The sequence below is a fragment of the Callithrix jacchus genome, chromosome 21, assembly GCF_049354715.1.
Source record: "Callithrix jacchus isolate 240 chromosome 21, calJac240_pri, whole genome shotgun sequence".
NCBI lineage: Eukaryota > Metazoa > Chordata > Mammalia > Primates > Cebidae > Callithrix > Callithrix jacchus.
This window is the reverse complement of record NC_133522.1, coordinates 4,776,366-4,802,937: the sequence shown is the minus strand read 5'-3', so window position 1 is coordinate 4,802,937 and position 26,572 is coordinate 4,776,366. Positions and strand designations below refer to the sequence as shown.

Here is a 26,572-nt window from a genome sequence, read left to right as displayed (position 1 = left end):
TATTACCCCCGTAGCACATTTTTCAGTAATAAACCATGCAGAAAGACATCATGCACTTCCTCCTTCCACTCCACAGAGCAGAAAGCTTATTCATATGCTTGGATATGCATGGTCTTGTCTACTGAAAAATGAAATATGCTCATCATGTTTTAGTAATTGCTCTTCCACGTTAATGTGTTATGTATATGTATGTGCAAATTCCGAGTTGTGCCTTAAAAGAAGGCACTCCCTTCTCTTTGTCTGGGAAATGTTGAGACTAAGAACGGACTTCGTGGACCTAAAGATAAAATGGTGAGCTGAGGAGGGTAGAGGCCTCCTTCTAGCCTTGGATTATATGTGAGTAAGAAATAAACTTTGATCTTGTTAATCAGTTTTATTTATTTATCTGTGTTATAGAAGCTAAGTTGAGCTCTAATATAATCTAATCTCCTAAATTAGAAAAAGATTACATCTATGGTGATAAATCTGGTTGTATCTCTATCTACAGTTACTAGAGAAACTGCTTAATATTTCTGAGCTTCAGCTTTTGAATCTATAAAATATGGATGAAAACACCCACCTTACACAGTTGTTGCAAGGATTAAATGAGAGGAAATATGTGAAGTGCTTTAGCAAAGTTTCCAGTGTTACAAGTAAATACCTAACAGAGTTCAACTATTACTATTGAATTTGACATTTTGGTGCTTTGGAATTATCAAATTATTTTTTGTGTGAATAGAGATTAATTTAATGAAGTTCTGTTGCTTTAACCACTCTAAGTTGGGTTACATTAGCCTGACTCTAGACCTGTCCACTAGATACATCACCAGTCAGAAAACTCACTCTAGCCAGTGATCATGGTTCCCTCAGCTGATTTCTGGTTTGAATATGTTTTCTGCATTAAACAAAGTAATGTTTGTAAATTGATTGGCATGTTGTAACATGTTGTAAGTCTCTGGTAATTGGAGACTATTATTATTCTGTTATTATTATTGCTGTTATATATTCTTCAATTTAGTGGTGAAGAAAAAATGATCCAAAGATTTAAAGAGGTTTCTTCAAAGTTCTTCCTCCAGGATTTGGAAACAAGATGGCTGACTAGAGGCAGACAGGAAGAAAATCTCCCACCAAGAGTCCAGGCCATGGAGAAAACTGGCACACTCTGAGAAAATATTCAGAGGAAAGGCATTGAGAGCGGACAGAAAAAGGACACAGATATCCACCTGGGATAAACAGGGTGGAAGTTGGGACTATGTATGGGGATGCTGAGAACCAGGACTTGTCCTTGGCACCCCCCTCAATGTGGCACCTGGGGAATGGAGGAGTTAACAGGCCAGGAGTGGCCTGCTTTCACAAGGGACTTCTAGAATCCTAGCTGCAAGAGACGCCACAAGCCCTACGACACTTGGGATGGCAGGGAGAGAAGTTTGGAGAGGCAGCAGGGGCAGGACTGTAGCTTGTGAGGAGATCAGAAGGTTTTACATTGGGAGGGCTGCAGTGGAGCATGGCCAGGAATGCCTATTCACCAAGGCTAGCCATGCTTTCTAGGTGCCCTTGGACTTTGGTGACTGGCAGACCTTGACAGAGAAGGGCAGTCTTGCCTGAGGGATGGGAGCAGTCTGATCTGAGCATCCCCCTGTCTGCTGGTCTCTCCTAGGGCCCCAGCCTTTCCACCTCCACTTACAGCTCTGCCTTGGTTGCCCAGCTAGGGTGCTTCCTGGGGCCCGTGATTATAGCTCCTTCACTGGAAGACCATACCTAGCAGACCATAGCCAACCATTGTAGAGTTCCACCGATGTGCAACCACCCACTTGCAGCTTCCCATGACTGAACCTCATCCCACTCCTTTGTTCATGAGCCCAGCTCCTCCCCATGAACCACATTGCTGGCACATGTGCATGAGCAGACTTCCTCTCCCCTCATCTCCTGTCATGTGCACATGCACCCTGCTGCCCCATTGCTGCTGGGCAATGTGTGCAGACATGGACACTGCTGCTTCTTTTCTGACAATGCATGAAGGCCAGCTACTGCCCCCACTGGTGCCCTGGCCCTGCCAATGTGTGGGCACCCAACTGCACCATCACTCTTATTGATGTGTGTGCAGATGGAGGTCCTGCTGCCATCATCCTCAAGAACGTCTGTGGCTGGTACCCCACTTTAGAGGGTTGTTGCCAAGGGATGGGAAACACTGGTCTGCATCCAGTACTGTGGGTGTCTAACCCCAAGGGGCTAAAGAAAAAAGCCAGGAAACCAGTACCAGCCCCTCAGGGCTAGAGAACACAGTTTAGAAGTGATGATCCTTCTTTCTCCCACCGAGATCTTCCAGGATAAATCCAGTGGATTGAATCCACCTTACACCACAGTTAAACTCTCGAGGGAATCCAAAATAAAAGCCAAAAACAAACCCAAATCTTATCCAAAAGACAGCAACTTCAAAGATTGAAGGATAATCAGCCCGCACAGATAAGACAGCACAAGTGCAAGAACTCTGGCAACTCAAAGAGCCACAGCACCTTCTCACCTCCAAAAACCGTTCTAGGTAACCAGCAATGGCTATTTACAAGGTTGAAATGGCTGAAATAACATACATATGATTCAGAATCCAGACAGAAATTAAGATCATTGAGACTCAAGAGAGAATTGAAACCCAACCTAAGGAGTCTAAGGAATCCAGTAAAATAATGTAAAAAATGTAAAACAAAATATGCATTGTAAGAAAGCACCAACTGAACTGATAGAGCTCACAACTCACTACATCATTTGATAATAGAGTTGGTAGAATTGACAGCAGAATAGATCAGCCTGAGGAAAGAATTTCAGAGTTCAAAGACTGGTACTTTGAATCAACTGAATCAGACAAAAGTAAAGATAAAAGAAGACAAAGAATGAACAAAATTTCAAAGAAATATGAAATTATGTAAAGAGACGAAATCTGTGACTCATTGGCCTCTCTGAAAGAGAGAGAGAGAGGAAGAAAGTAACTTGGAAAACATTGGAGGATATTGTTCATGAAAACTTTCCCAACTTACCTAGAGAGGCCAACATACAAATTTAAGAAATGCAGAGAAACCCGTCAAGATACTACACAAGATGACCATTATTAAGACACGTAGTCATTAGATTCCCCACGTTCAATGTGAAAGAAAAAAGTATATAAAAAGCGGCTAAAATTAGGAGCAAGCTATGTACAGAGGGAACCATCAGGCTGACAGCACACCTCCCAGCTACAATTAGGAGCAAGCTATGTACAAAGGGAACCATCAGGCTGACAGCAGTAACCCACACAGCATGCTACTAGTACAAAAGCAGACAGATGGACTAACAGAACAGGTTAGAGAACTCAGAAATAAAGCCACACACCTACAACCATCTGATCTTCAACAAGGTTGACAAAAATAAATAACAGAGAAAGATTCCTTATTCAATAAATGGTGCTTGGATAACTGGTTAGCCGTATGCAGAAGATTGAAACTGGACTCTTTCCTTTCATCACGTACAAAAATCAATTCAAGGTGAATGAAAGACTTAAGTCTAAGATTTAAAACTATAAAACCCCAAAAGAAACCTAGGAAATACCATTCTGGACATAAGCCCTGGCAAAGATATTATGGCAAAGATGCAGAAATTGATTGCAATATAAACAAAGTTGACAAACGGGACCCAATTAAACTAAAGAGTTTTTGCACAGCAAAGAAAACTATCAACAAAGTAAACAACCTACAGAAGGAGAGAAATTTTGCAAGCTGTGTATTCAACAAAGGTCTAATATCCAGAATCTGTAAGAAACTTAAACAAATCAGCAAGCAAACAGCAAACAACCTCATTAAAAAGTAGCAAAGAACATGATCGGACATTTTTCTAAAGAAGTCATACATGCAGCCAAGCATAATGATAATAATTTAAAAAACTCAACATCACTAATCATTAGAGAAATGCAAATCAAAACCACAGTGAGATACCATCTCATCTAAGTCAGAACATCCATTATTAGAAAATGAAAAATCAACAGATGCTGGCAAGGCTGCGGAGAGAAGGGAACACTTACACACTGCTGGTGGATATGTAAATTAGTTCGGCCACTGTGCAAAGCAGTTAAGTAATTTCTCAAAGAACTTAAAACAGAACAACTGTTCGACCCAGCAGTCCCATTTTTTGGTATACATACAAAGGAATATCAATCATCCCATTAGAAAAATACATGCACTTGTATGTTCATTGCCGCACTATTCACAATGGCAAAGACATGGAATCAACCTAAATTCTCACCCATGGTAGACAGGATAAAGGAAATGGGGTACATACCCAACATGAAATACTACCTAGCTATAAGAAAGAATGAGATCATGTTTTTTTTGTAACAACGTGGGTGGATCTGGAGGCCATTATCCTAAGCAAACTTAGAAATAGAAAACCAGGTGCTGCATATTCTCATTTATAAGTGTGGGCTAAACATTGAGTACCCATGGGCACAAAGAAGGGAACGATAGATTCTGGGAATTCCTTGAAGGTGGGAGGGTGGGAGGAGAAAAACAATCAAAAAGCTACCTATCAGGCACTATACTTATTGCACCTGGGAAACAAAATAATCTGTATACCCAATCTCTGTGACAATCCATTTACCTGTATAACAAATCTGTACATGTATCCCTGAAGCGATAATAAACGTATTTTTTTTAAAAAAGAGAAAGTTTCTTTTCTCTAGTGCTTAAACTTGACTCTTAAAACAAATGTATCAAATCATTGAGCTATCTAAAGAAAGGAGTGGTATGGCCTTATTTTGTTTCCAATATGTTTAGTCAGTTGTTCCAAACTCATTTGTTTAAATTATTGGAGTTTTCCTCTCTAATTTGAAAAGTTTTCCTTTGTCATATACTAAATATCTATATGAGTCCACTTGAACATTAAAGCTTACTTCTGGACTCTGCTAAGAAAAAAAAAAAGAGAAAGTTTCTCTCTATTCTATGTATTTTCACTTTTGAGAGAGGTAGATCAACTCAAACTGGCTTACGTAATAAGAAAGATTTTGTTTAAAAGATGCTGTGGCAGCTGACGGTGTCAGGCAAAGCTGACCACTCAGTTTGTGGGTGTTTGTGCTTCTTGGCGCCTGCAGTGTAGAATTTTTTTTCAAGAAATTACCGTTTTCTGTATTTAATCTTTTGAGCATTTTACCATAATATTTTAAGGTAGAGGTACTTGTGTAGATTTGCTTCAGACTTTAAATTCCTTGGCTTAACATTTTCTTTTTTTTCTTTTTTTTTTTTAATTTTTATTGGATTTTAGGTTTTGGGGTACATGAGCAGAGCATGCAAGACAGTTGCGTAGGTACACACATGGTAGTGTGCTTTGCTTTTCTTCTCCCCTTCATCCACATTTGGCATTTCTCCCCAGGCTATCCCTCCCTACCTCCCCCTCCCACTGGCCCTCCCCTTTTCCCCCCAATAGACCCCACTGTTTAGTACTCCCCTTTCTGTGTCCATGTGTTCTCATTTTTCATCACCCACCTATGAGTGAGAATATGCGGTGCTTCATTTTCTGTTCTTGTGTCAGTTTGTTGAGGATGATGTTCTCCAGATTCATCCATGTCCCTACAAATGACACAAACTCATCATTTCTGATTGCTGCATAATATTCCATGGTGTATATGTGCCACATTTTTCCAATCCAGTCTATTATCAATGGGCATTTGGGTTGATTCCAGGTCTTTGCTATTGTAAACTGTGCTGCAATGAACATTCGTGTACATGTGTCCTTATAGTAGAACGATTTACAGACTTTTGGATATATACCCAGTAATGGGATTGCTGGGTCAAATGGAATTTCTATTTCTAAGGCCTTGAGGAATCGCCACACTGTCTTCCACAATGGTTGAACTAATTTACACTCCCACCAACAGTGTAAAAGTGTTCCTTTTTCTCCACATCCTCTCCAGCATCTGTTGTCTCCAGATTTTTTAATGATCGCCATTCTAACTGGCGTGAGATGGTATCTCAATGTGGTTTTGGTTTGCATCTCTCTGATGACCAGTGACGATGAGCATTTTTTCATATGATTGTTGGCCTCATATATGTCTTCTTTCTTAAAGTGTCTGTTCATATCCTTTGCCCACTTTTGAATGGGCTTGTTTGTTTTTTTCCTGTAAATCTGTTTGAGTTCTTTGTAAATTCTGGATATCAGCCCTTTGTCAGATGGGTAAACTGCGAAAATTTTTTCCCATTCTGTTGGTTGCCGAGCCACTCTAGTGACTGTTTTTTTTTGCCGTGCAGAAGCTGTGGAGTTTCATTAGGTCCCATTTGTCTATTTTGGCTTTTGTTGCCAATGCTTTTGGTGTTTTGTTCATGAAGTCCTTGCCTACTCCTATGTCCTGGATAGTTTTGCCTAGATTTCCTTCTAGGGTTTTTATGGTGCCGGGTCTTATGTTTAAGTCTTTAATCCATCTGGAGTTAATTTTAGTGTAAGGTGTCAGGAAGGGGTCCAGTTTCTGCTTTCTGCACATGGCTAGCCAGTTTTCCCAACACCATTTGTTAAACATGGAATCCTTGCCCCATTGCTTGCTTTTGTCAGGTTTATCAAAGATTGTATAGTTGTATGTATGTTGTGTTGCCTCCGGTGCCTCTGTTTTGCTCCATTGGTCTATATCTCTGTTTTGGTACCAGTACCATGCTGTTTTGATAACTGTAGCCTTGTAGTATAGTTTGAGATCCGGTAGTGTGATGCCCCCCGCTGTGTTCTTTTTGCTTAGAATTGACTTGGCTATGCGGCCTCTCTTTTGGTTCCATATGAAGTTCATGGTGGTTTTTTCCAGTTCTGTGAAGAAAGTCGATGGTAGCTTGATGGGGATAGCGTTGATTCTGTAAATTACTTTGGGCAGTATAGCCATTTTCACGATATTAATTCTTCCCAACCATGAACATGGAATGTTTCTCCATCTGTTTGTGTCCTCTCTGATTTCGTTGAGCAGTGGTTTGTAGTTCTCCTTGAAGAGGTCCCTTACGTTCCTTGTGAGTTGTATTCCAAGGTATTTTATTCTTTTTGTAGCAATTGTGAATGGCAGTTCGCTCTTGATTTGGCTTTCTTTAAGTCTGTTATTGGTGTAGACGAATGCTTGTGATTTTTGCACATTGATTTTATATCCTGAGACTTTGCTGAAGTTGCTTATCAGTTTCAGGAGTTTTTGGGCTGAGGCAATGGGGTCTTCTAGGTATACTATCATGTCGTCTGCAAATAGAGACAATTTGGCTTCCACCTTTCCTATTTGAATACCCTTTATTTCTTTTTCTTGCCTGATTGCTCTGGCTAGAACTTCCAGTACTATATTGAATAGGAGTGGTAAGAGAGGGCATCCTTGTCTAGTGCCAGATTTCAAAGGGAATGCTTCCAGTTTTTGCCCATTCAGTATGATATTGGCTGTTGGTTTGTCATAAATAGCTTTTATTACTTTGAGATACGTTCCATCGATACCGAGTTTATTGAGGGTTTTTAGCATAAAGGGCTGTTGAATTTTGTCAAATGCCTTCTCTGCAATTCTTGTTATGGTGGCATAGTGGTTAGAAGCTGGACTCTAGACTTAGACACCAGTGTTTGAATCTTGATTTTGCCATATACTGGATTTGGGACTGCAGAATATTAAGTTCTCTGAGCCACAGTTTTCCAACTTAAAATCAGAATATGAAGAATACCTATTTTTTGAGTTATTGTGATCATTGAGTTAATATATGCAATGTACATACAAGAGAGATTAATGATTTTATTACTACAGAAACACAGTTTTAAAAATAATTTTGTCTTGAAAATGTAAAATATTTTGTGTCAAAAATGGATTTAATGTTAATTATTTAAATCTAAAGCTTAGTATCTTTTGTAATTTTTGAAAAGATTTAGTCTAATCTTTGAAATATAGCTCTTTGTGTTCTAATTGCACAGATGTCAGAGCTTTTAAGCCATACCTCATATTTCTATTATGTTGTTTTTGCATATTCTTTCTTTTTATACATTAATGGAGATATTTTCCCAAAAGCCGAGTGGCCCTTTGCTTTCAAGTGCCAAGTAGTAGCCCTTTGCTTTTTACATAATTGAAACTTAAGCATCATTGATAAACACAACTTTGTGCATGCTGGGATGAAAAACTTGCCGGTTCAAATCTCTGCAGAGGCCCCCGTAGGGCCACACTGTTGAAAATTATGCACTTTTATTAATACCTTGAACTCATATACTGTTTTTAAAAACTGACCAGTTTATCCGCGGGATGGAAGCGACCTTGCTCTGTCTTCAGTTTATCCGCGGGATGGAAGCGACCTTGCTCGGTCAGTCTTCAGTTTATCCGCGGGATGGAAGCGACCTTGCTCGGTCAGTCTTCAGTTTATCCGCGGGATGGAAGCGACCTTGCTCGGTCTGTCTTCAGTTTATCCGCGGGATGGAAGCGACCTTGCTCGGTCAGTCTTCAGTTTATCTGCAGGATGGAAGCGACCTTGCTCTGTCTTCAGTTTATCCGCGGGATGGAAGCGACCTTGCTCGGTCAGTCTTCAGTTTATCTCCAGGATGGAAGCGACCTTGCTCTGTCTTCAGTTTATCCGTGGGATGGAAGCGACCTTGCTCGGTCTGTCTTCAGTTTATCCGCGGGATGGAAGCGACCTTGCTTGGTCAGTCTTCAGTTTATCTGCAGGATGGAAGCGACCTTGCTCTGTCTTCAGTTTATCCGCGGGATGGAAGCGACCTTGCTCGGTCTGTCTTCAGTTTATCCGCGGGATGGAAGCGACCTTGCTCGGTCAGTCTTCAGTTTATCTGCAGGATGGAAGCGACCTTGCTCTGTCTTCAGTTTATCCGCGGGGTGGAAGCGACCTTGCTCTGTCTTCCGTTTATCCGCGGGGTGGAAGCGACCTTGCTCTGTCTTCAGTTTATCCGCGGGGTGGAAGCGACCTTGCTCTGTCTTCCGTTTATCCGCGGGGTGGAAGCGACCTTGCTCTGTCTTCAGTTTATCCGCGGGGTGGAAGCGACCTTGCTCTGTCTTCCGTTTATCCGCGGGGTGGAAGCGACCTTGCTCTGTCTTCAGTTTATCCGCGGGGTGGAAGCGACCTTGCTCTGTCTTCCGTTTATCCGCGGGGTGGAAGCGACCTTGCTCGGTCTTCAGTTTGTCCGCGGGATGGAAGCGACCTTGCTCGGTCTTCAGTTTATCCGCGGGGTGGAAGCGACCTTGCTCGGTCTTCAGTTTATCCGCGGGGTGGAAGCGACCTTGCTCTGTCTTCCGTTTATCCGCGGGGTGGAAGCGACCTTGCTCGGTCTTCAGTTTATCCGCGGGGTGGAAGCGACCTTGCTCGGTCAGTCTTCAGTTTATCCGCGGGGTGGAAGCGACCTTGCTCGGTCTTCAGTTTATCCGCGGGATGGAAGCGACCTTGCTCTGTCTTCCGTTTATCCGCGGGGTGGAAGCGACCTTGCTCGGTCTTCAGTTTATCCGCGGGGTGGAAGCGACCTTGCTCGGTCTTCAGTTTATCCGCGGGGTGGAAGCGACCTTGCTCTGTCTTCCGTTTATCCGCGGGGTGGAAGCGACCTTGCTCGGTCTTCAGTTTATCCGCGGGGTGGAAGCGACCTTGCTCGGTCAGTCTTCAGTTTATCCGCGGGGTGGAAGCGACCTTGCTCGGTCTTCAGTTTATCCGCGGGATGGAAGCGACCTTGCTCTGTCTTCCGTTTATCCGCGGGGTGGAAGCGACCTTGCTCGGTCTTCAGTTTATCCGCGGGGTGGAAGCGACCTTGCTCGGTCTTCAGTTTATCTGCGGGATGGAAGCGACCTTGCTCGGTCTTAGCCCTGAGCCTGGATTTCTGGTCCCGATTCGCCCTTTACTTCGGTTGCTTTTCATTTGTCTCTTTCCTAGTCTTTTCTTCCTGTAGCAGTTCTCCTTGAGACCATCTCAATATATCGACACCTATTAAATTGGAAGTTGGGGTTAGAGATGTAAGCCCTGTTTTCATTAACGTCTCCTTGACACCCATGTGAATTTACCCACTCTCCCCTCACACACCTAATCTGAACCACGATTGTCCAAGATGCAGACTTTGCCAGGCCGCGCGGCCTCTTGTTTTAACTTCCTCTGGGGAAGTAGCAGCTTGTATAATTGACTGCTTAACACAGGGGCTAATTATGTGTTTAAGAATCAAAAAGATCTTCTCTAATGTGATCTTGTGTTCACCTTCTGTGTAACTAACTGGCAATTTTTCTGGATCAAAAGTATTTTTCAATTGTTACCCGACATAAAATATTTTATTATAGAAGGAGAGAAGCCAACGTGGGAAAAGTATTCTAAAAGTAGTGAAATGAATATGTTTTAGAAATGTAGGTGATAAAATAATCTCCCACTCCCCCGCTTCCCAGGCCCTGCCAAAAGATAAGCAAAAGGCAATGCCTGACTTGGCAATTAACCTTTTGTGAGCCAGCTCGGAATGTGATTAAAGAAACATATTAATGAATCCAAATCATTGATGCACAATAGGTTTAGATCCCAATTCCTCTTAAATAGGGGGCTGCTTGTCATTCTGCGACTCTGCTACTTTTTTGCCCCTTCAATATTTTGGGTTAAAAATATTTAAATTAAATTTAGTAAATGGGAGAGAATTTAGCACTTTGAAGGAGACAAAAAACTTTTAATACGAGTTGCTTGATTTTGTGTAAAATTGTGGAATTAAAGGTTTTACTTACTTTAAACACAAGTGTTCAGGAATCCATCTGTCAGGGAGGGTGTGATATACCTGCTTTCTGCCTCAGATAAGAGTCAGATGCATTACAACCCATGTATTCCTGCTGTGGTTCTCTCTCCCTTTTCTTTCAAGTATTAGTGGAAGTAGTTTCTGATCCAGGAGGGCTATTTGTCATAGATTACATTTATTTTTGGGTCTTAGTTCTCATTATAGAGAACATCATTGGAAAGACATCACACTTTCATAGATGACTAATCTGTGATTAAGACAGATCACTCATTGCTTCATAAGTAACATCTGGCATCAAAGATAATTCCATTGACTTGAAATCTCATAAAATGTAACATCATTAGATTGAAGAAAAGACTGTCATTATTTCTAGTTATAATGAAAGATTTCTACCAGAAAGTCACATAAAGGTACTTTATAATTTTCCCCAAAGATCTATAAAGTGTCAAACACATTTTTTGAAGTTATCCTAGAAGTTTGCTTCCCCATGACAGAAGATCCTTGAACAGTGAGGAAGCAGGTGTAATGCTGAGGTACAGAACATGCTTTGCAGAGTGGCTTCCAATTTGCTGACACTTGTTTTGCTGATCTATAACCACAGATACTAAAGAAGAGAAAATTGGCCGGGCGCGGTGGCTCAAGCCTGTAATCCCAGCACTTTGGGAGGCCGAGGCGGGTGGATCACAAGGTCAAGAGATCGAGACCATCCTGGTCAACATGGTGAAACCCTGTCTCTACTAAAAAATATACCAAAAATTAGCTGGGCATAGTGGCGCGTGCCTGTAATTCCAGCTACTCAGGAGTCTGAGGCAGGAGAATTGCCTGAACCCAGGAGGCGGAGGTTGCCGTGAGCCGAGATCGCGCCATTGCACTCCAGCCTGGGTAACAAGCGTGAAACTCCGTCTCAAAAAAAAAAAAAAAAAAAAAGAAGAGAAAATTGATTTCTAATGAAACATACGTTTCCGTAGCCAATGTGGTTCATAAACATCATTACTTTCCCTCCAGATAATAAATTTTAGTGAAAAAATTCTTTACAGAATTACATCATTGATAGGTTTGAATTGATGAGAAAGCTTTATTGTTTTCTGGAAATAAAGAATTATTTTATTTTTTTCCCAATCTATAATGATGTCAAGACAATGCTGGGAACTCTCTTGAGTTTATATTGGGTAATTGTTTCTTTAACAAACATAATAACAAAAATCACAGTTATTAATACGTTCCCAAATTATTATACAGTAATAATAAAGAATCAGAGAATAATAATAAAGAATTTATTTAAAGAAATTCTTATTTGGAGCTTTAATTCAGAAACTAAATATTTCCAAGAATTTTATTTACTGTAATTCTGATTGCTTGATAGTTTTTGAAAAGGTTTGCTCATCCATCTTTCCTAGGGTACCATGGAAAATTTCCATCTATACTATTATTCCTTGAAAATAATGTAATTTTAAAGGAATTAAAATAATATGTACTTAAGGTGAAAAAGAGTATGAGTTGATGGTTATTATACACTTTTCATTTATAGTATATAAAATAATGCATTTATAAATTGAAAAATCTATCAATGCTATGCCATATTAAAACATTCATACACACAGTTTTGAAAGCATTTTCTATTTTTAATTTGCATATTTTTAACTGATGATTTTTCCTCCTCTAAGAAACAGGTGGGATAGAATCAGAAAGCAGAAGGGGGTTGAATTTATGGTACATAGAAAGTTGTTTCTGTGAATACTACCTTAAATTCTGATTATGTTATCATGAAGAATTTTCTATATTTTAAATAAATAATATTAGAAAAGCCATCTACATTAATATATATCTTCCTCTCCCAAAGCATTATGCTTCTTTTAAATCTGGGTTACCCTGTTTGCAAAAGAGAACAAAAACCGAAATTCCAAAACTCCCCAAAAAACCACAAACATAAAACAACTGTCAAATAAACTCTATATTTATTTAAATGATCATAAATGACAGTCTTAAGACTAAGAATGTATTTACTAAATGAATCACCTTGAAGCTTTGTGTTCTAATGTATATGTGAGTATGAACTTAAAATACTAAAGTATTTAGGGACTACAAAAATTGTTTCTTTAAAACTCGACAGTAATCTTTGAAGAAAAAGGAATTAACATTTTATTTTATTTTTATTTTAAATAAAAATTCTTTTCATATTAAAAGATGGGGGTTCGCCATGATGGCCAGGCTGGTTTTGAACTCCTGACCTCAGGTGATCCACCCACCTCGGCCTCCCAAATTGCTAGGATTACAGGCGTGAGCCACCACGCCTGGTCAGGAATTAACATTTTTAAAGACTGATTGCCTGGTACTCTGCCAGTGGTTCCACATTTATATCCTTAAATCTTTTTCATCATTCTATAATATGTTTTTACTCTTTAGGTCGTTGAAGCTCAGAAAAGTTAAGTAAAGCATTCAGGGTTACACAGCTATTGCACGCTGGAGATACATTTCAAATCTATGAACACCTAACTTAAAAAGCCTATGTTGGTTCCATTACATCTCTCTGGGGACATCACTGTTTGTTCAATTATCAGAGTCTTAGAGATGTCTACTTCTTGTGAAAATATTGATCAGCTGTCAGCAACAGTAAGACCTATAGTTAGCTTTTAGTTAAGTAGGGTTTCTACATGAGGAAAAGGGGTCGGAATAGAAACGTTTCTGTTAAATGGGAGGGGCAAGGCCCACTTAAAAGTAAGAAAAAGGGTGTAAAGGGTCTGTTATTTTACTCTGTTTGCAAAGTAACAAGTGAGTCTGCAGTCTCTCTCTCTCTCTCTCTCTCTCTCACACACACACACACACACACACACACTCTCACACAGCACTCAAGAACATAATATTTTAAGATTTCTAGGTCAGAGAAATCAGTTTTTGCTTACGGCAAAAAGCAGCAGCCAGAGCAGTAACTTGCCACAGCCTCTCACGTTCCAGTTCTCATGGGGTGAGATGATGAATGCCAGAGATTTATCCACCTGTGCAACGTGTCGCATCACAGAAGAACCCCAAACTCTCACTGGGGTTGTCTGTAGAGAGATTATCTTAGAATATAAGTGAATCTCTAGCATAGCAGAGGACGGTATTTCTAGATTTAGTCCTCTGGAATGTGAGGCAAATGTCTCTGGGTGGCAGTGGGGTAGGAAAGGCTGTCATCTTTTCTATTGTGGAATGTCTCTAAATCTTTCTAGAGGAATACACCATCGCTAGCTTCCATAGTCAAACATATCCTTTGCTCAAAGGCCTAGAATATGCAGGAATTTAGGATGTTCATAGAAACTTGTCTCTCAACAAAGCCTTGGCACCAGTAACTCCCATTTTGCTGGACCACTTCTATAACCTCTGGCTTGAACTGTAGCTTGTATATTTGATGAGCTATTCTTTATTTTTCTTTCTTTCCTTTCCATATTTTGGTGAGATTATTAGCCCCAGAAAACAGGGCATGAAACAGCAGCTGGAGTCCAAGCAGTCTAGTTGAAAGTGTGAAGTTCGGCACTAGGAGCAAGAGATATGGTGAATGAAACAGGGAGGGAAGGAGGAAAAGGCAGGACAAGCTTTTACTTTCAGATTTTCTCCTTGCGGTCATTTGGATATTCCAGGTTCTGAGCGCAGGTCCCCTTCCGCCTGCTTGTGGCTCCTGATGAACGGTGGGTTACATCACATCAGCCACGTATTTTGTTGCTTCAACTCCTTTTCACCCCCTGTTCTTGCTTCCACGCCCCCAAATCGAGCGTTTTCTCTTTTACCTTGGCTTCAGGCTCTGCTTTCCGGAGAATCTTGGCCAAGACAAGCGTTTTGAAGTTTAAGAAACACTTCCACAAACATTATCTTACATACATCGTTTAAAATTAAGATATTTAAATAAAAATATCGTGAACATAGTTGAACCATTAAATTGTTTCAAGTTCTTACGTGGAAAAACAGCAATCTCCTGCCTTTCTGCCTCCCTGCTCTGCCAATTCAATACCCAAAGGTACTATTTTCAACATTTCAGCAGTAACTTCCATTTACTTAAGTATTTGTTTTATATGTGTATGGAATTCCCAAAAATATCAAGTTTAGGGAGTATCTCTTTCTACTTTATAGATAGTTGAGAGCTCATTACCTCTGCAGTGATTAGGCTGGTTCCGTTCACCTGTTTGTTTATCTTTTGATTAATAATTGCTTCATTTTTTAATTTGCTTTTTATACAGACCTATAATCAACTTCCCCAAAATTTTCTAGCACAATCTACTGAATACCAATAATCCTATTCCAAAACAGCGTAATAGTAAATAATATTTCAGTTTTATTTTATTTTCCTAGAAATCTTGGCTGGGTGCGGTGGCTCAAGCCTGTAATCCCAGCACTTTAGGAGGCCGAGGCGGGTGGATCACGAGGTCAAGAGATCGAGACCATCCTGGTCAACATGGTGAAACCCAGTCTCTACTAAAAATAGAAAAAATTAGCTGGGCACAGTGGCGCGTGCCTGTAATCCAAGCTACTCAGGAGGTTGAGGCAGGAGAATTGCCTGAAGCTAAAAAAATAAAACAAAAAAAAAAAGAGAAATCTCCTCTTCCACATCTCTATCCATTCGCTCTAATCTGCAGTGTTTAATCTCTAGGACTAGTGCACAAATATTATCCTGGCATTTTCCTTAGCTTCTCTCCTCTGTTAGATATTCTTTTTTTGTGAATCATTTCTTCCAGTTTCTGGTTTACTTTTTTTATTTTTCTGGCGCACGTTTTTAGCTTTCTTAAAAAGATCAACATTTTGAGAACCTTTGAACTAAGTCAGTTTATGGGGTTCATCTAGGTTGAAAGTTAGAGAGAAAGATCACTTGGATTTAGCTCAAATTACTTTACTTGGATTTATACCAAACTAGAGAACAATATTAGAAAATATATGGGATTTATATATGAGGTATATATGTGTAAGTGTTTACAGCCCAGATTCTGCTCAGAGTTTTGTGGTCAATGCAGCCTGGACATAGTACATACACCTCAAGGTCCTCAACACTACAACCGTGTGCTTGCTGCTTTTTATTCCATTAGCTTGGTAGAAGGGGTCATGTCAGCGTTCAAGAGTCTGACTAATGCTTTCCTGACTTATATGTTACTGTAGCATTTGGCCGTGACTCAATACTCTTTGTTTATGTGAAAATGTTTTTATTTTCCTTAAATTCTTGATTTATAGTTTGACTAGAGGGAATATTCTAAATTGAAAATCATTTTCTCCACAATTTTGGATGCGTGTCCTAACTTCCTACTAACCTCCAACATTACTCTTAAGTGATCCAACGTCATCCTCAATTTTATTTAATTCATTGTGTCACTTTTTTTCCCTCCACGTTTACAAATTTGTGATCTTCCCTATAACCCACTGAGTTACTGCACTCACTGGCCTTCTCTTACCTCCTCCCCACCTCCTTTACATTGGTAGCAGTTTCCGGGGTAGAAAGGCAGGGAACTTTCTGGTTAGATGCGCATTTATTACCTGCCGTTGGCTCTCTTCAGAAATTTTAATAAATATATTTTATTTTTAACTGACAAATGATAATTATATATTTATGGAGCACTTTTTGTAGTTCTATAAAGTGTCTTTAGGTTTCACTCCTGTTGTTTTATATCACCAGGGTTGTACAATTTAAGAAAGATCTATATTGATCGAAAGAATATACCCGATGTCTTTGGCAATGAAATCCAGAGCTCAATCATAGGAGTTCAGCAATGATGCCAAGTAAAAATGAAAATTATGGTTAAAGAACTGAATGCACATTTATAAACATCGATAATGTGGAAATAATAAAAAAAACAGTAAGTTGTGAGAAGAAAGTTGAGTAATTCCTATGTACTCACTTTCTAAACTAGGGAATGATAAATGAATAATATCTTAGTCTAGTAATTAAAGAAATAATGGGTTGAGTATGCCTTAAAATTACAAATGTAATCTACTTCAAACCTGATTTAATAGTCAGCAATCATCCACTGTAAGAACTAAATTATGATACTGTCCTTGGATCAAGAAGATATCAAATTTTTAATATTTCTTCTCACATCCTCCCTTCTTTTAAGGAAGAAGTATTCATTTCTTGTTGTATCTGCGGCAGCAACTGTTTTGAATAAAGAATCAGGTAATTGGTGAGAAGAGACCTTGCAGTTGAGAGCATAGGCATAGCAGGTGGTAAGTATCACTTAACATAGATTTGATATAAATAGAAGAATAAGGATTTCATGAAACACTACATGTATTCATTTACTTTCTGAGACCAACACATATTCAAACTGCTTTTAAATTATTGTTAGCTTTTTTAATTGAAATTTCCTCATTGGAACTTTATGCTGTGATTGAGCCACAAAGGAGTTTAACTTTAGGTGGTATGCCTTTGCAAATACTAGCCTATGTATTTTGTAAGATTACACTTACCAGTTTACCTATATTCTGTGGCTTGAGAGAAAAAACAGGGTAAGCAAAATTCCTTTGTTAACCTCTTCAAATGAAAAACAAAATAGTAGTGTTAACCAAAGACAAGTTAACTGTCTTTTTCATTCTCCCGCTTGTCACTCATAGATCTTAGCAAAAACAATTTGTCTCTGGTATAAATACAGGTCTATTTATTTCTCATGCAATTGTAGGATAGAATTATTTGAGCTTTAGAGTTGTTAAGGGACCTAGAAATTTAAGTGACTTGTCCAAGTTCCGTCAGGCAGTTAATAGCAGAGAATGACTTCGAATTCAAGTTTTTGGGCTGATGAATTTCTTTGCACAGTAGCATGACGTCTCTAAAGCAGTGAAACTAAAATTCTGATGTAGAATAATCACTGGAAATCATTAGACAATCTCCCAGAACTGGGGTCAAGTGCAGAGATACGTGTTCTGAAGTAACCCAGTTGTCGTAGTCCACTCTTGGCTATACATTGTCTTAAGGTTGCTTCTCTTAAAGCTTAGCAGTCACTTGCTTTCACAAAACGTTCATATCAAAATGTTAATGGTTTCCAGTCCTGATTAATGATAGTGGAGTAATTTTTGCTTTCATCCTTGCAGAAAGAAATCAGAGAAAATCTGCTCTCATTGTGTGTTACTGTAAACTTTTAAATTGAAAACCAGTTATTATCAAAATAATCATACAAAGTGGTTATTTCACATCATGGTTGACTTGGATTAACCTTTTTGATACCTGTGCAAATCTTTAGCTGTTTAAATCATTTAAATCTCAGTCGTAGAAATCCGTCTCAAATTCCTTTTTAACTTTTAGGGGAATGGAATTTCTGTATCTCTCATCTTCAGCATTTTTCATGTTTTTCTTCACCTGCATTATAAAACTTTATGAACCTGTGCTGGAATGCAACAATGTAGCTTACAGTCCATTGGCTTTGCTGCAATCAGTCTTCTGAGACGCCTTTGTGGACATGATTTTGCAGGTAATGGGCTGTTTCAGTTCTGCTTGAGATTTCATTGCCATCTCCATCTCAGCAACAGCTGTGTTTTGCTGTTGTCCTTTGGAATACATAAATAAAGGGGAGAGCATGGGTATTCCTTTTAATGTTACTTCCCAGTCCATACTTGTTGTAACTAAATAGAGTGTTTGGTTGCTTTGAGAGAAAGATGTTATGAAAATTCTGAATCACATTCTGAAAGCTTTTTGTCAAATTCCAGTAAGTCTTGTTTTTGGCAAATCAACTGTTTTGGTGAAATAATCATGTGTTCTTTCACAATAAAATGGAAAATAAAACAATGCGAATAAAGTCATTTGGCTCAGAAGAGGTTATAGAATTATCCGGTTCAGAGGTTGACAAGCTATGACTTGTGTGTCCAATCTGTCCCTGGCATGTTGTTACAAGTAACATTTTATTGGTCACAACTGCTACCATTTATTTATCTAGTGTCTACACATACCCAGGTTTTAACAGTGGAGTTCAGTTGTTGTGAGAGACACCATATGACCTATAAAGGCTGAAATATTTACTACTTGACCCTTTATAGAAAAAGTGTACTGAACCCTCACCTAAAGCAATGGTTTGAAGCCTTTATAAAACTCTTGGAAAGCTTTTGAAAACATGCACAAGTGTGGACCCTGTACTCAAGGATGGTTGTGATTTGGCTCCATGTCTCCACCCAAATCTCATGTCAAATTGTAGTTCTCACATGCTGAAGGTGGGGCCTGGTGAAAGGTGATTGGATGATGGAGACAGTTTCTAATGATTTAGCACCATCCCCCTGGTGCTTAAATCTGTTGATTTAAAAGTGTGTGACAGTTCCTCGCTTGCCCTCTCTCTTTCCTGCTGCCAAGTAAGATGAGCTCTGCTATCCCTTCACCTTCTGCCTTAATGGTAAGTTTCCTGAGGCCTCTGTAGCCATGTGGAGCTGTGAGCCAATTAAACCTCTTTTCTTTATAAATTACCCAGTCTCAGGTAGTTCTTTCATTTTTATTTTTATTTTTTAGATGAAGTCTCACTCTGTTGCCAGGCTGGAGTGCAATGGCACAATCTCGGCTCACTGCAGTCTCCGCCTCCCAGGATCAAGCAATTCTCCTGCCTCAGCCTCCCAAGTAGCTGAGACTACAGGCATGCACCACCATGCCCAGTTAATTTTTTTGTATTTTAATAGAGACGGGGTTTCATCATGTTCATCAGGATGGTCTCGATCTCCTGACCTCGTGGTCCGCCTGCCTCGGCCTCCCAAAGTTCTGGGATTACAGGCATTAACCACTGCTCCTGGCCTCAGCTAGTTCTTTATAGCAGTGTAAAAATGGACTAATACAAGAATTTAAATTTACTTGGTTTGGGACAGTGCTTAGAGATTCCTACCTAATTCAAACGTGTGGTTATGATTGAAAACCACCAACTGACTTCTACAATAAATTTACATTTTTCACGAAATACATTGCATTTTTGTGAGAGGGCAGGAGACCAATCAGAGAGACACAGACTTGTTAGTTAAGGCTCAGATAAAAACAAAGGCATGTAACTTAATTAAGATGACTTTCATTTTTTATTGATTGACCAAATAGATTTTTCATGAATGGCCTGACATGACTTGAGATGATCCTAGAGAAACTGAATAATCATGCTTCAGAGGAAGAAAATATTACCTTGAGTTTCAGTGTCAAAGAAGACGTCACAGGTGAATATTTTGAACTGTGTCTACAGGCTTCAAATACGGGTAGGAGTCAATGCTTCAGACAGGGGTATTAGATATTACCATTACTGCCTTCTGTTTTTCTTCTCTGCAAGTCTGCCTTAAAGGCCAAGGATTCAGAGTTTTTCCATTGCAGTTTGCCTCACCCACTCAATTCAACAAAATGTCTGAATCCAGGCACTCAGTGCTAAAAGGGCATGTCACGGGGAACAAGACGGATGTCGACCTTGCTCTGTAGAAGATCTCCATACAGTAACAACGTGGCCTAATAAACGCTACGGTGAGGGAAGTACCTGGTGCCTTCAAGTCATATAGTAGAGTTACCTTACCAAGCCTTGCATACTCTGAGAAATCTTTCAGACTAAATACATTCTACATCGGAACATTTTGAAAGATTGGTATGGAATAGGGCAAAATAGGGCTGGTCAAAGGTAGAAGGATGGGAGGAATAAATTAAGAAGCGGTAGTTATTTGGGAGTGAGTAGCATACAGTGCAAGATGGGTGACATCGTGGACATGGGTTTGAAGAGTAAGTCAGATTCAGATGTGAAGGGCTTTTATTTGTTTCTTTGTTTATTTTAAATTAATACATAGATTTTATTGAATTTTGGGAACTTGGTATTTCTTTTTAAGTTTCAAATCTTTGCACACAAGTTTCCACTATAGTTTCTAATATAGTGGAAGTTAGGACTTCAAGACCGTCACTTATCTTCGTGTGTCACATAACACAGACATCCCAAGTCCCAACACTGCCCCTGGACTCCTTTTCCAGCCATGAACCGAAGAATACAAAAGGGAAACCCACCTATGATCCAAATTATGTCGTGCATTGCAAAGTGTGTGTGGCGTGATTTGAGGGTTGATTTTCCTCTCGCTTCAGTATAGTATGCTCCTGGATAGGTGATCTCCTTAAATATTCTATCTATTTCCATCGTTGTCCTCTGCTACAATAATAGAGTAGTTCGTAGTCATGAGGGGCTTTTTAAATGTCATGTTTAGGAGTGTGGAGTTTCTACAAAACAATAGGAAACCCTGAAAGAGTTTTGAACTGTGGAATGACATAATCAGAGAGCAAATGTGTTGTTATGCTGATATGTGGGGGAAAGATTTAAGAAGGAGCAGGTCTTGAGATAAGAAATTCAATTATGTGTCTGATATAATATTTCAAGACCCAGAGGCTGGTCCAATGAAGCACAGTTGTGACAACAGTGAAGGAGGTAAGCAGATGTGTTTCAAAGACAATCTGGAGGTGCAATAGATACAGGACCTGGAGATTGTTTACACATTAGCTATAAAGAGAGAATTATCAGGGACAGCAGAAGATCTGGCTCTATCCTTGTCCAAGAAAAATAATTTACAGTGCATAATATTGACCTATGGTATTTACGGTATTTACTACTTCAGTATTATATCTCTCTTGCCTCCAACTCTGCTACTAAAATAAGTATTAAAAAAAAAAACCCTCTGGCTCTACTGAGAACACCAGTACAGTCAATTTGCTTCATGATCCTCGAGGAGAGGGTTGATTTGGAGGATTTCATTTTGTAATTCACTGGGGGCTCATGCTGAAATGAACTGTGACACATTCACAACTATCTTAATATTGCAAAACGTAGAATGCAAGGATATTTGCGTACCTCTGTCTGCCAACCTTGGACAAGAAACCCCTTTCACCTTAAAACTCATTCATCCTTCCAAATGATCCCATTTAGTGTGTGACTCATATTCATTCAGCTGCAGTACTCGAAACATTTAAAGGATCCATGGGCCATTTGCTTCTTTTAGAGATTGTTAGCAATGGTATCTTGGGGATTTATGCTTCCTTTTCCATGTTTCGTGAACTGTGAGGTGGGTTTTTGTGATTCATTTATTGTAGTCTGGAAAAGGAACAGCAAGAATAGGAGAGAAATAGTGAGGGAGACAATGTCTGTGTTTACTGTTTGGACACTGAGCGCTGGCAAAAACAGTATTCTGCATTCAAATGATAAATATTCAGCAAGGATGAATCAGGCATAGAATTACCAAGTGAAAAGAATAGGTTTTATCTGTATTCGTATTGATTCCAGGTTAGTCATACATCATCTTTATTGAAAATAGCGCGTGGCTGGCAATGAAAGCAGTGTGTTCTCGCATTCCCCTTCTAACTTGCTGCTCTTTGACTCCATGCATTGTAAAGTTTTCTCTCCCACGTTCACAGCCAAACATTAAATGTAAGTAGGTACAGGGATTGGAACTAGCTGAAATTAGCTATCCTATTTTAAAAACGTAATTTATTCTTTCCTTTGCTGTCTTTTCCTACCAGACTATAAAGCCCTCTGTAATATCACAAATTACTTTCTTTCCATATGCTAATTTCTTACGCAGTTCCCAAGCACAGTGGTTATTTGATCTGTACTTAAAAATTTTATTAAATTCCCTTTCCTACCCACTCTCACGTTGAACTTTCTTAAAGGCTGTCTCTGTCTTTAGGTGTCTTATGCTAACTATAAGCCATTTTTCTTTCTCTTTACAATGTCACTTCTCTTAACACCTAGTCCGAAGCTCTTTCAGAGTTGTTACACTTTGGAAGGCTTTGACCTACCTGAGTTTGAAGTGTTGCTATCACTAACACATCTGTACTTGGCATTTCCAAAAGCAGTGAAAGACTCCAGTAATTTATGTGTATTATTTCAGATTGTAGGAAAAAACTGATCTGAAGGAAAGGTGGGTGAAATTTTCCAGTCGACATTTCTTCAGTGACTTCTCTGTGTCCTCTTATCCTAAAACCCAGCCTCCCTGGCCCTGTGACTAGCAGGTATTGGTGGATCAATGGCTAAGACACCAGGACCTGCTAAACGCCTAGAAAGAACTGACAGAAATTGCGGTCTTCTCCTGCCTCTCTAAACTTTAAAAAGCCAGCAAAGAATGATCTTTTGGGAAGGGATGGCATGATGGCCAACTAGATGCAGGCAAGTGAAACAGCTCCCACGGAGGGAATGAGACAACTGGCTGCTTTTTACAGATCTTCAGAGGGAAGGCAGGAGAGTGGGAGGAGGGCTTCAGAGCTGGGCTGAACAGGAAGCCTGGAATCCCAAAAGGGATACAGTGCACTGGGACTCATTTTTGAACCACAATAGCTCTAGAGTAAGGGGTTAGTTGAACTGATAAGGAACAACCTGCTCTCACCAGGGAGTCTGGATTCCCAGCAGGGGTGAACACCTCTACCACCATAGACACTTGAGGTGGCAAGGACTGCTGCTTGGAGAAGTGGTGGGGCAGCAAGCTGCCAATGTGGAGCCCAGAGGGGTGCACGAGTATCTGCACTGAATCATGGCTAGGGACAGCCATGCTCTTAGGCTCAACTTGCTCTCATAAGAGACTTTAGCCTTAGGGAACTGCTGGACCTGATCTCTGCAGGGTGGTCTTGTACATCAGACAGGGCTGGTCCAGCCTGAGCATTCCTTGGTCTGCTGGGCTCTTCTGGGGCACGGCCTGACCCTGCTTGCTTACAGGGCAGTCTCTGGTGCCCCGGGGGCCTACATTATAGCTTCTGTGCCAGTGGACAGTGGCTGGCAGGCGGATATCTCTAGTGAGGTGGCCCCTAGCGCTGTGCACCAGCCTGCATGTTCTTCCCCATACTGCAGCTTCCTCAGAGCCCACAACAGCTCTCCACATCACTTTACCGGCTCATGTCTGCATAAGTGGGTTTTGCTTTACTTGCCCTGGGAGCACATGGGAGTGTGCTGCCCCCACCCAACCAAAGGCCATTCCTGATGGAGCCTTGGCAGGCACAAAACCAGCAAGCCTCTCTCCACCAGCTAACACTGTGCAGAGAACAGGGGATCCTCCCACTCTCTGAGGTATCACCTCAGCTTGCAGAGCACAGAGAAGGCACTCAGACCTGTACCAGCCAGCACCCCACCCAAAGCCAAGACCACTCCAGTGCAACAACACACATAGTCTTCAGCAGGGTCCCCATGCTCACCACCCCCAGCTGCCTTGGCACTCCCACTTTGGTGAATGCCTGCAAGAAGGCAGACAGCCCTGAATATGCTAGTGTGCTGTTGAGGCTGCCACACAACAGCTCCCCCAGCACAGGGAACCCTAAACCTCTGAGAGCCAGAGAACGAAGTCAGGGCCTGGTACAAATATCCCAGAGTTAGAGCACAAAGTCCAGGAATTGGGAACTGAGTGTTGGCCCTCTAAAATCTCCCAGAAACAAAACCAGCTGGCTGAATTCATGTCATACCACAATGAAACCCTCAAGGTCATCAAATGGGATGAAAGGAAAAGACACCCATCTAAAGGTTAGCAGCCTCTAAGATTAAAAATGGATAAGCCCACAAAGATGAGAAAGAGTCAGATGAAAACACTGGAAGCTCAAAAAGCCTGAGTGCCTTCTTTTCTCCAGATAACCTCACCACCTCCCCAGCAAGGGTTCAGAGCAGGCTGAAGCTGAGATGGCTAAAATGACAGAGGAGATTTCAGATTATGGACAAAAATAAAGATCACTGAGTGACAGGGGTATGTTGGAACCCAATGGAAGAAAAGTAAAATCATGATATTAACAAAACAATGCAGAACCTGACAAACAAAGTAGCCAGTATAGAGAAGAAGGAACTGACCTGATAGAGCTGGAGAATAGAGAAGAATGGAACTGACCTGATAGAGCTGGAGAATAGAGAAGAATGGAACTGACCTGATAGAGCTGGAGAATAGAGAAGAATGGAACTGACCTGATAGAGCTGAAGAATAGAGAAGAATGGAACTGACCTGATAGAGCTGGAGAATAGAGAAGAATGGAACTGACCTGATAGAGCTGAAGAATAGAGAAGAATGGAACTGACCTGATAGAGCCGAAAAACATACTACAAGATTTTCACAAAGCAAACAGAGGTATCAGCACAGTAGATCAAGCAGAGGAAAGAATTGCAAAGCTTTAAAACTTTCTGAAATAAAAATGGCAGACAAGGATAGAGAAAAAGAATGGAAAAGAAGGAATAAAACCTCTCTGAAGTATGAGATGATGTGGAGATTCAATTTATGACTGATTGGTGTATGTGAAAGAGATAGGGAGAATGGAACCAATTTGGAAAGAATATTTTAGAATATCATTCATGAGAACTTCTATGACCTAGCTAGAGAGGCCAACATTTAAATTCAGGAAATGGAGAGAACGTGGTCAGATTCTTTATGAAGATCATCCCCCAAACACATAATCATCAGATTCTCCAAGGTCGAAATGAAAGAAAAAATGTTATGAGTAGTTAGAGAGAAAGGTCAGGTCACCTCCATGAGGAAACCCTTCAGACGAACAGTGAACTTCCTGGCCAAAACCCCGGAAGCCAGAAGAGAGTGGGAGCCAGTATTCAACGTTCTCAAAGAAAAGAAATTCCATACCAGTATTTCATACCTAGACACACTAAACTTCATAAGTAAATGAGAAATAAAATCCTTTTTAGACAAACAAATGTTGAGGGAATTCATATCTACCTTACAAGATCTTACCTTGTAAGGAGATCTACTTTACAAGAACTCCTGAAGGAAGCACTAACTATGGAAACAAAAGACCATTACCAGTCACTACAGAAACACAATGAAGTACACAGACCAGTGACCTATAAACCAACCACATAAACAAGTCTTCACATTAACCAGCTAATATGATGACAGGATCAAATCCACACATATCAACACTTAGCTTAAATGTAAATGGGCTAGATGCCCCAGTTAAAATATACAGAGTGGCAACTGGATAAAGAACAAAGATCCATTGGTAGGCTGTCTTCAAGAGACCTGTCTCACATGCAATGCACATACACTTAAAATAAAAAGATGGAGAAAAATCTACTAAGAATATGGAAAACAAAAAAATCAGAGGTTGCTATCCTAGTTTCTGACAAAACGACTTTAAACCAACAAAAATGATAAATGGCAAAGAAGGGCATTATGTAATCATAAATGATTCAATTCAACAAGAAGATCTAATCATCCTAAATATATATGCACCCAAACAGGAGCATTTAGATTCATATAGCAGGTTCATATAGACCTTCAAAATTAGTGGGAGATTTTAGCACCCCACTGACAATATTAGACAGGTTACTGAGACAAAAATTACAAAGATATTCAGGACCTTAATTGAGCACTGGATGAAATTGATCTCATAGATATCTACAGAATTCTCCACCCACAAACAACAGAATGTACGGTCTCATCACCACATAGCACATACTCTAAAATAGATCATATAATCAAAAGTAAAACACTCCCCGGGAAATACAAAAGAATTGAAATCATAGCAAACAGCCATTGGAAACACAGAACAATGAAACTAGAATTCTAGACTAAAAGATTCACTCAAAGTACTACAATTACATGGAAATTAAATAACATGCTCGTGAATGACTTTTGGATAAATAAGTAAATTAAGGCAGAATTCTTGGAAACGAATGAGAAAAAGCTTCAACTCAGCAGAGTCTCTGGGACACAGTTAAGTCAGTGTTAAATAAAACTTATCCACTATGTCTGCATAAGCAGGTTTTGCTTTACTTTCCCTGGGAGCACATGGGAGTGTGCTAAGAAAACACATTAAAAATGCCCACATTAAAAATAGAAAGATCTCAAATTAGCAACCTAACATCACAATTAAAAGAACTAGAGAACCAAATGCAAATAAACTCCAAGGCTGGCAGAAGAACAAGAAATAACCCAAATCATGGCTTAATTGAAGGAGATAGAGACACATGAAACAATTCAAAAGCTCAACAAATCCAGGGTCCAGTGTTTT

General features: G+C 40.0%; 1 long non-coding RNA gene across 1 annotated transcript; it reads left to right on the top strand.

Moving 5' to 3' along the window:
• Positions 1 to 16,736: 16,736 nt before the first annotated feature.
• Positions 16,737 to 22,234, top strand: LOC128930342 (uncharacterized). Its single transcript, XR_008478301.2, has 3 exons — positions 16,737 to 16,848; positions 17,921 to 18,086; positions 19,109 to 22,234. It is a non-coding gene; the product is annotated as an uncharacterized LOC128930342 (long non-coding RNA).
• The last annotated feature ends 4,338 nt before the right edge of the window (positions 22,235 to 26,572 follow it).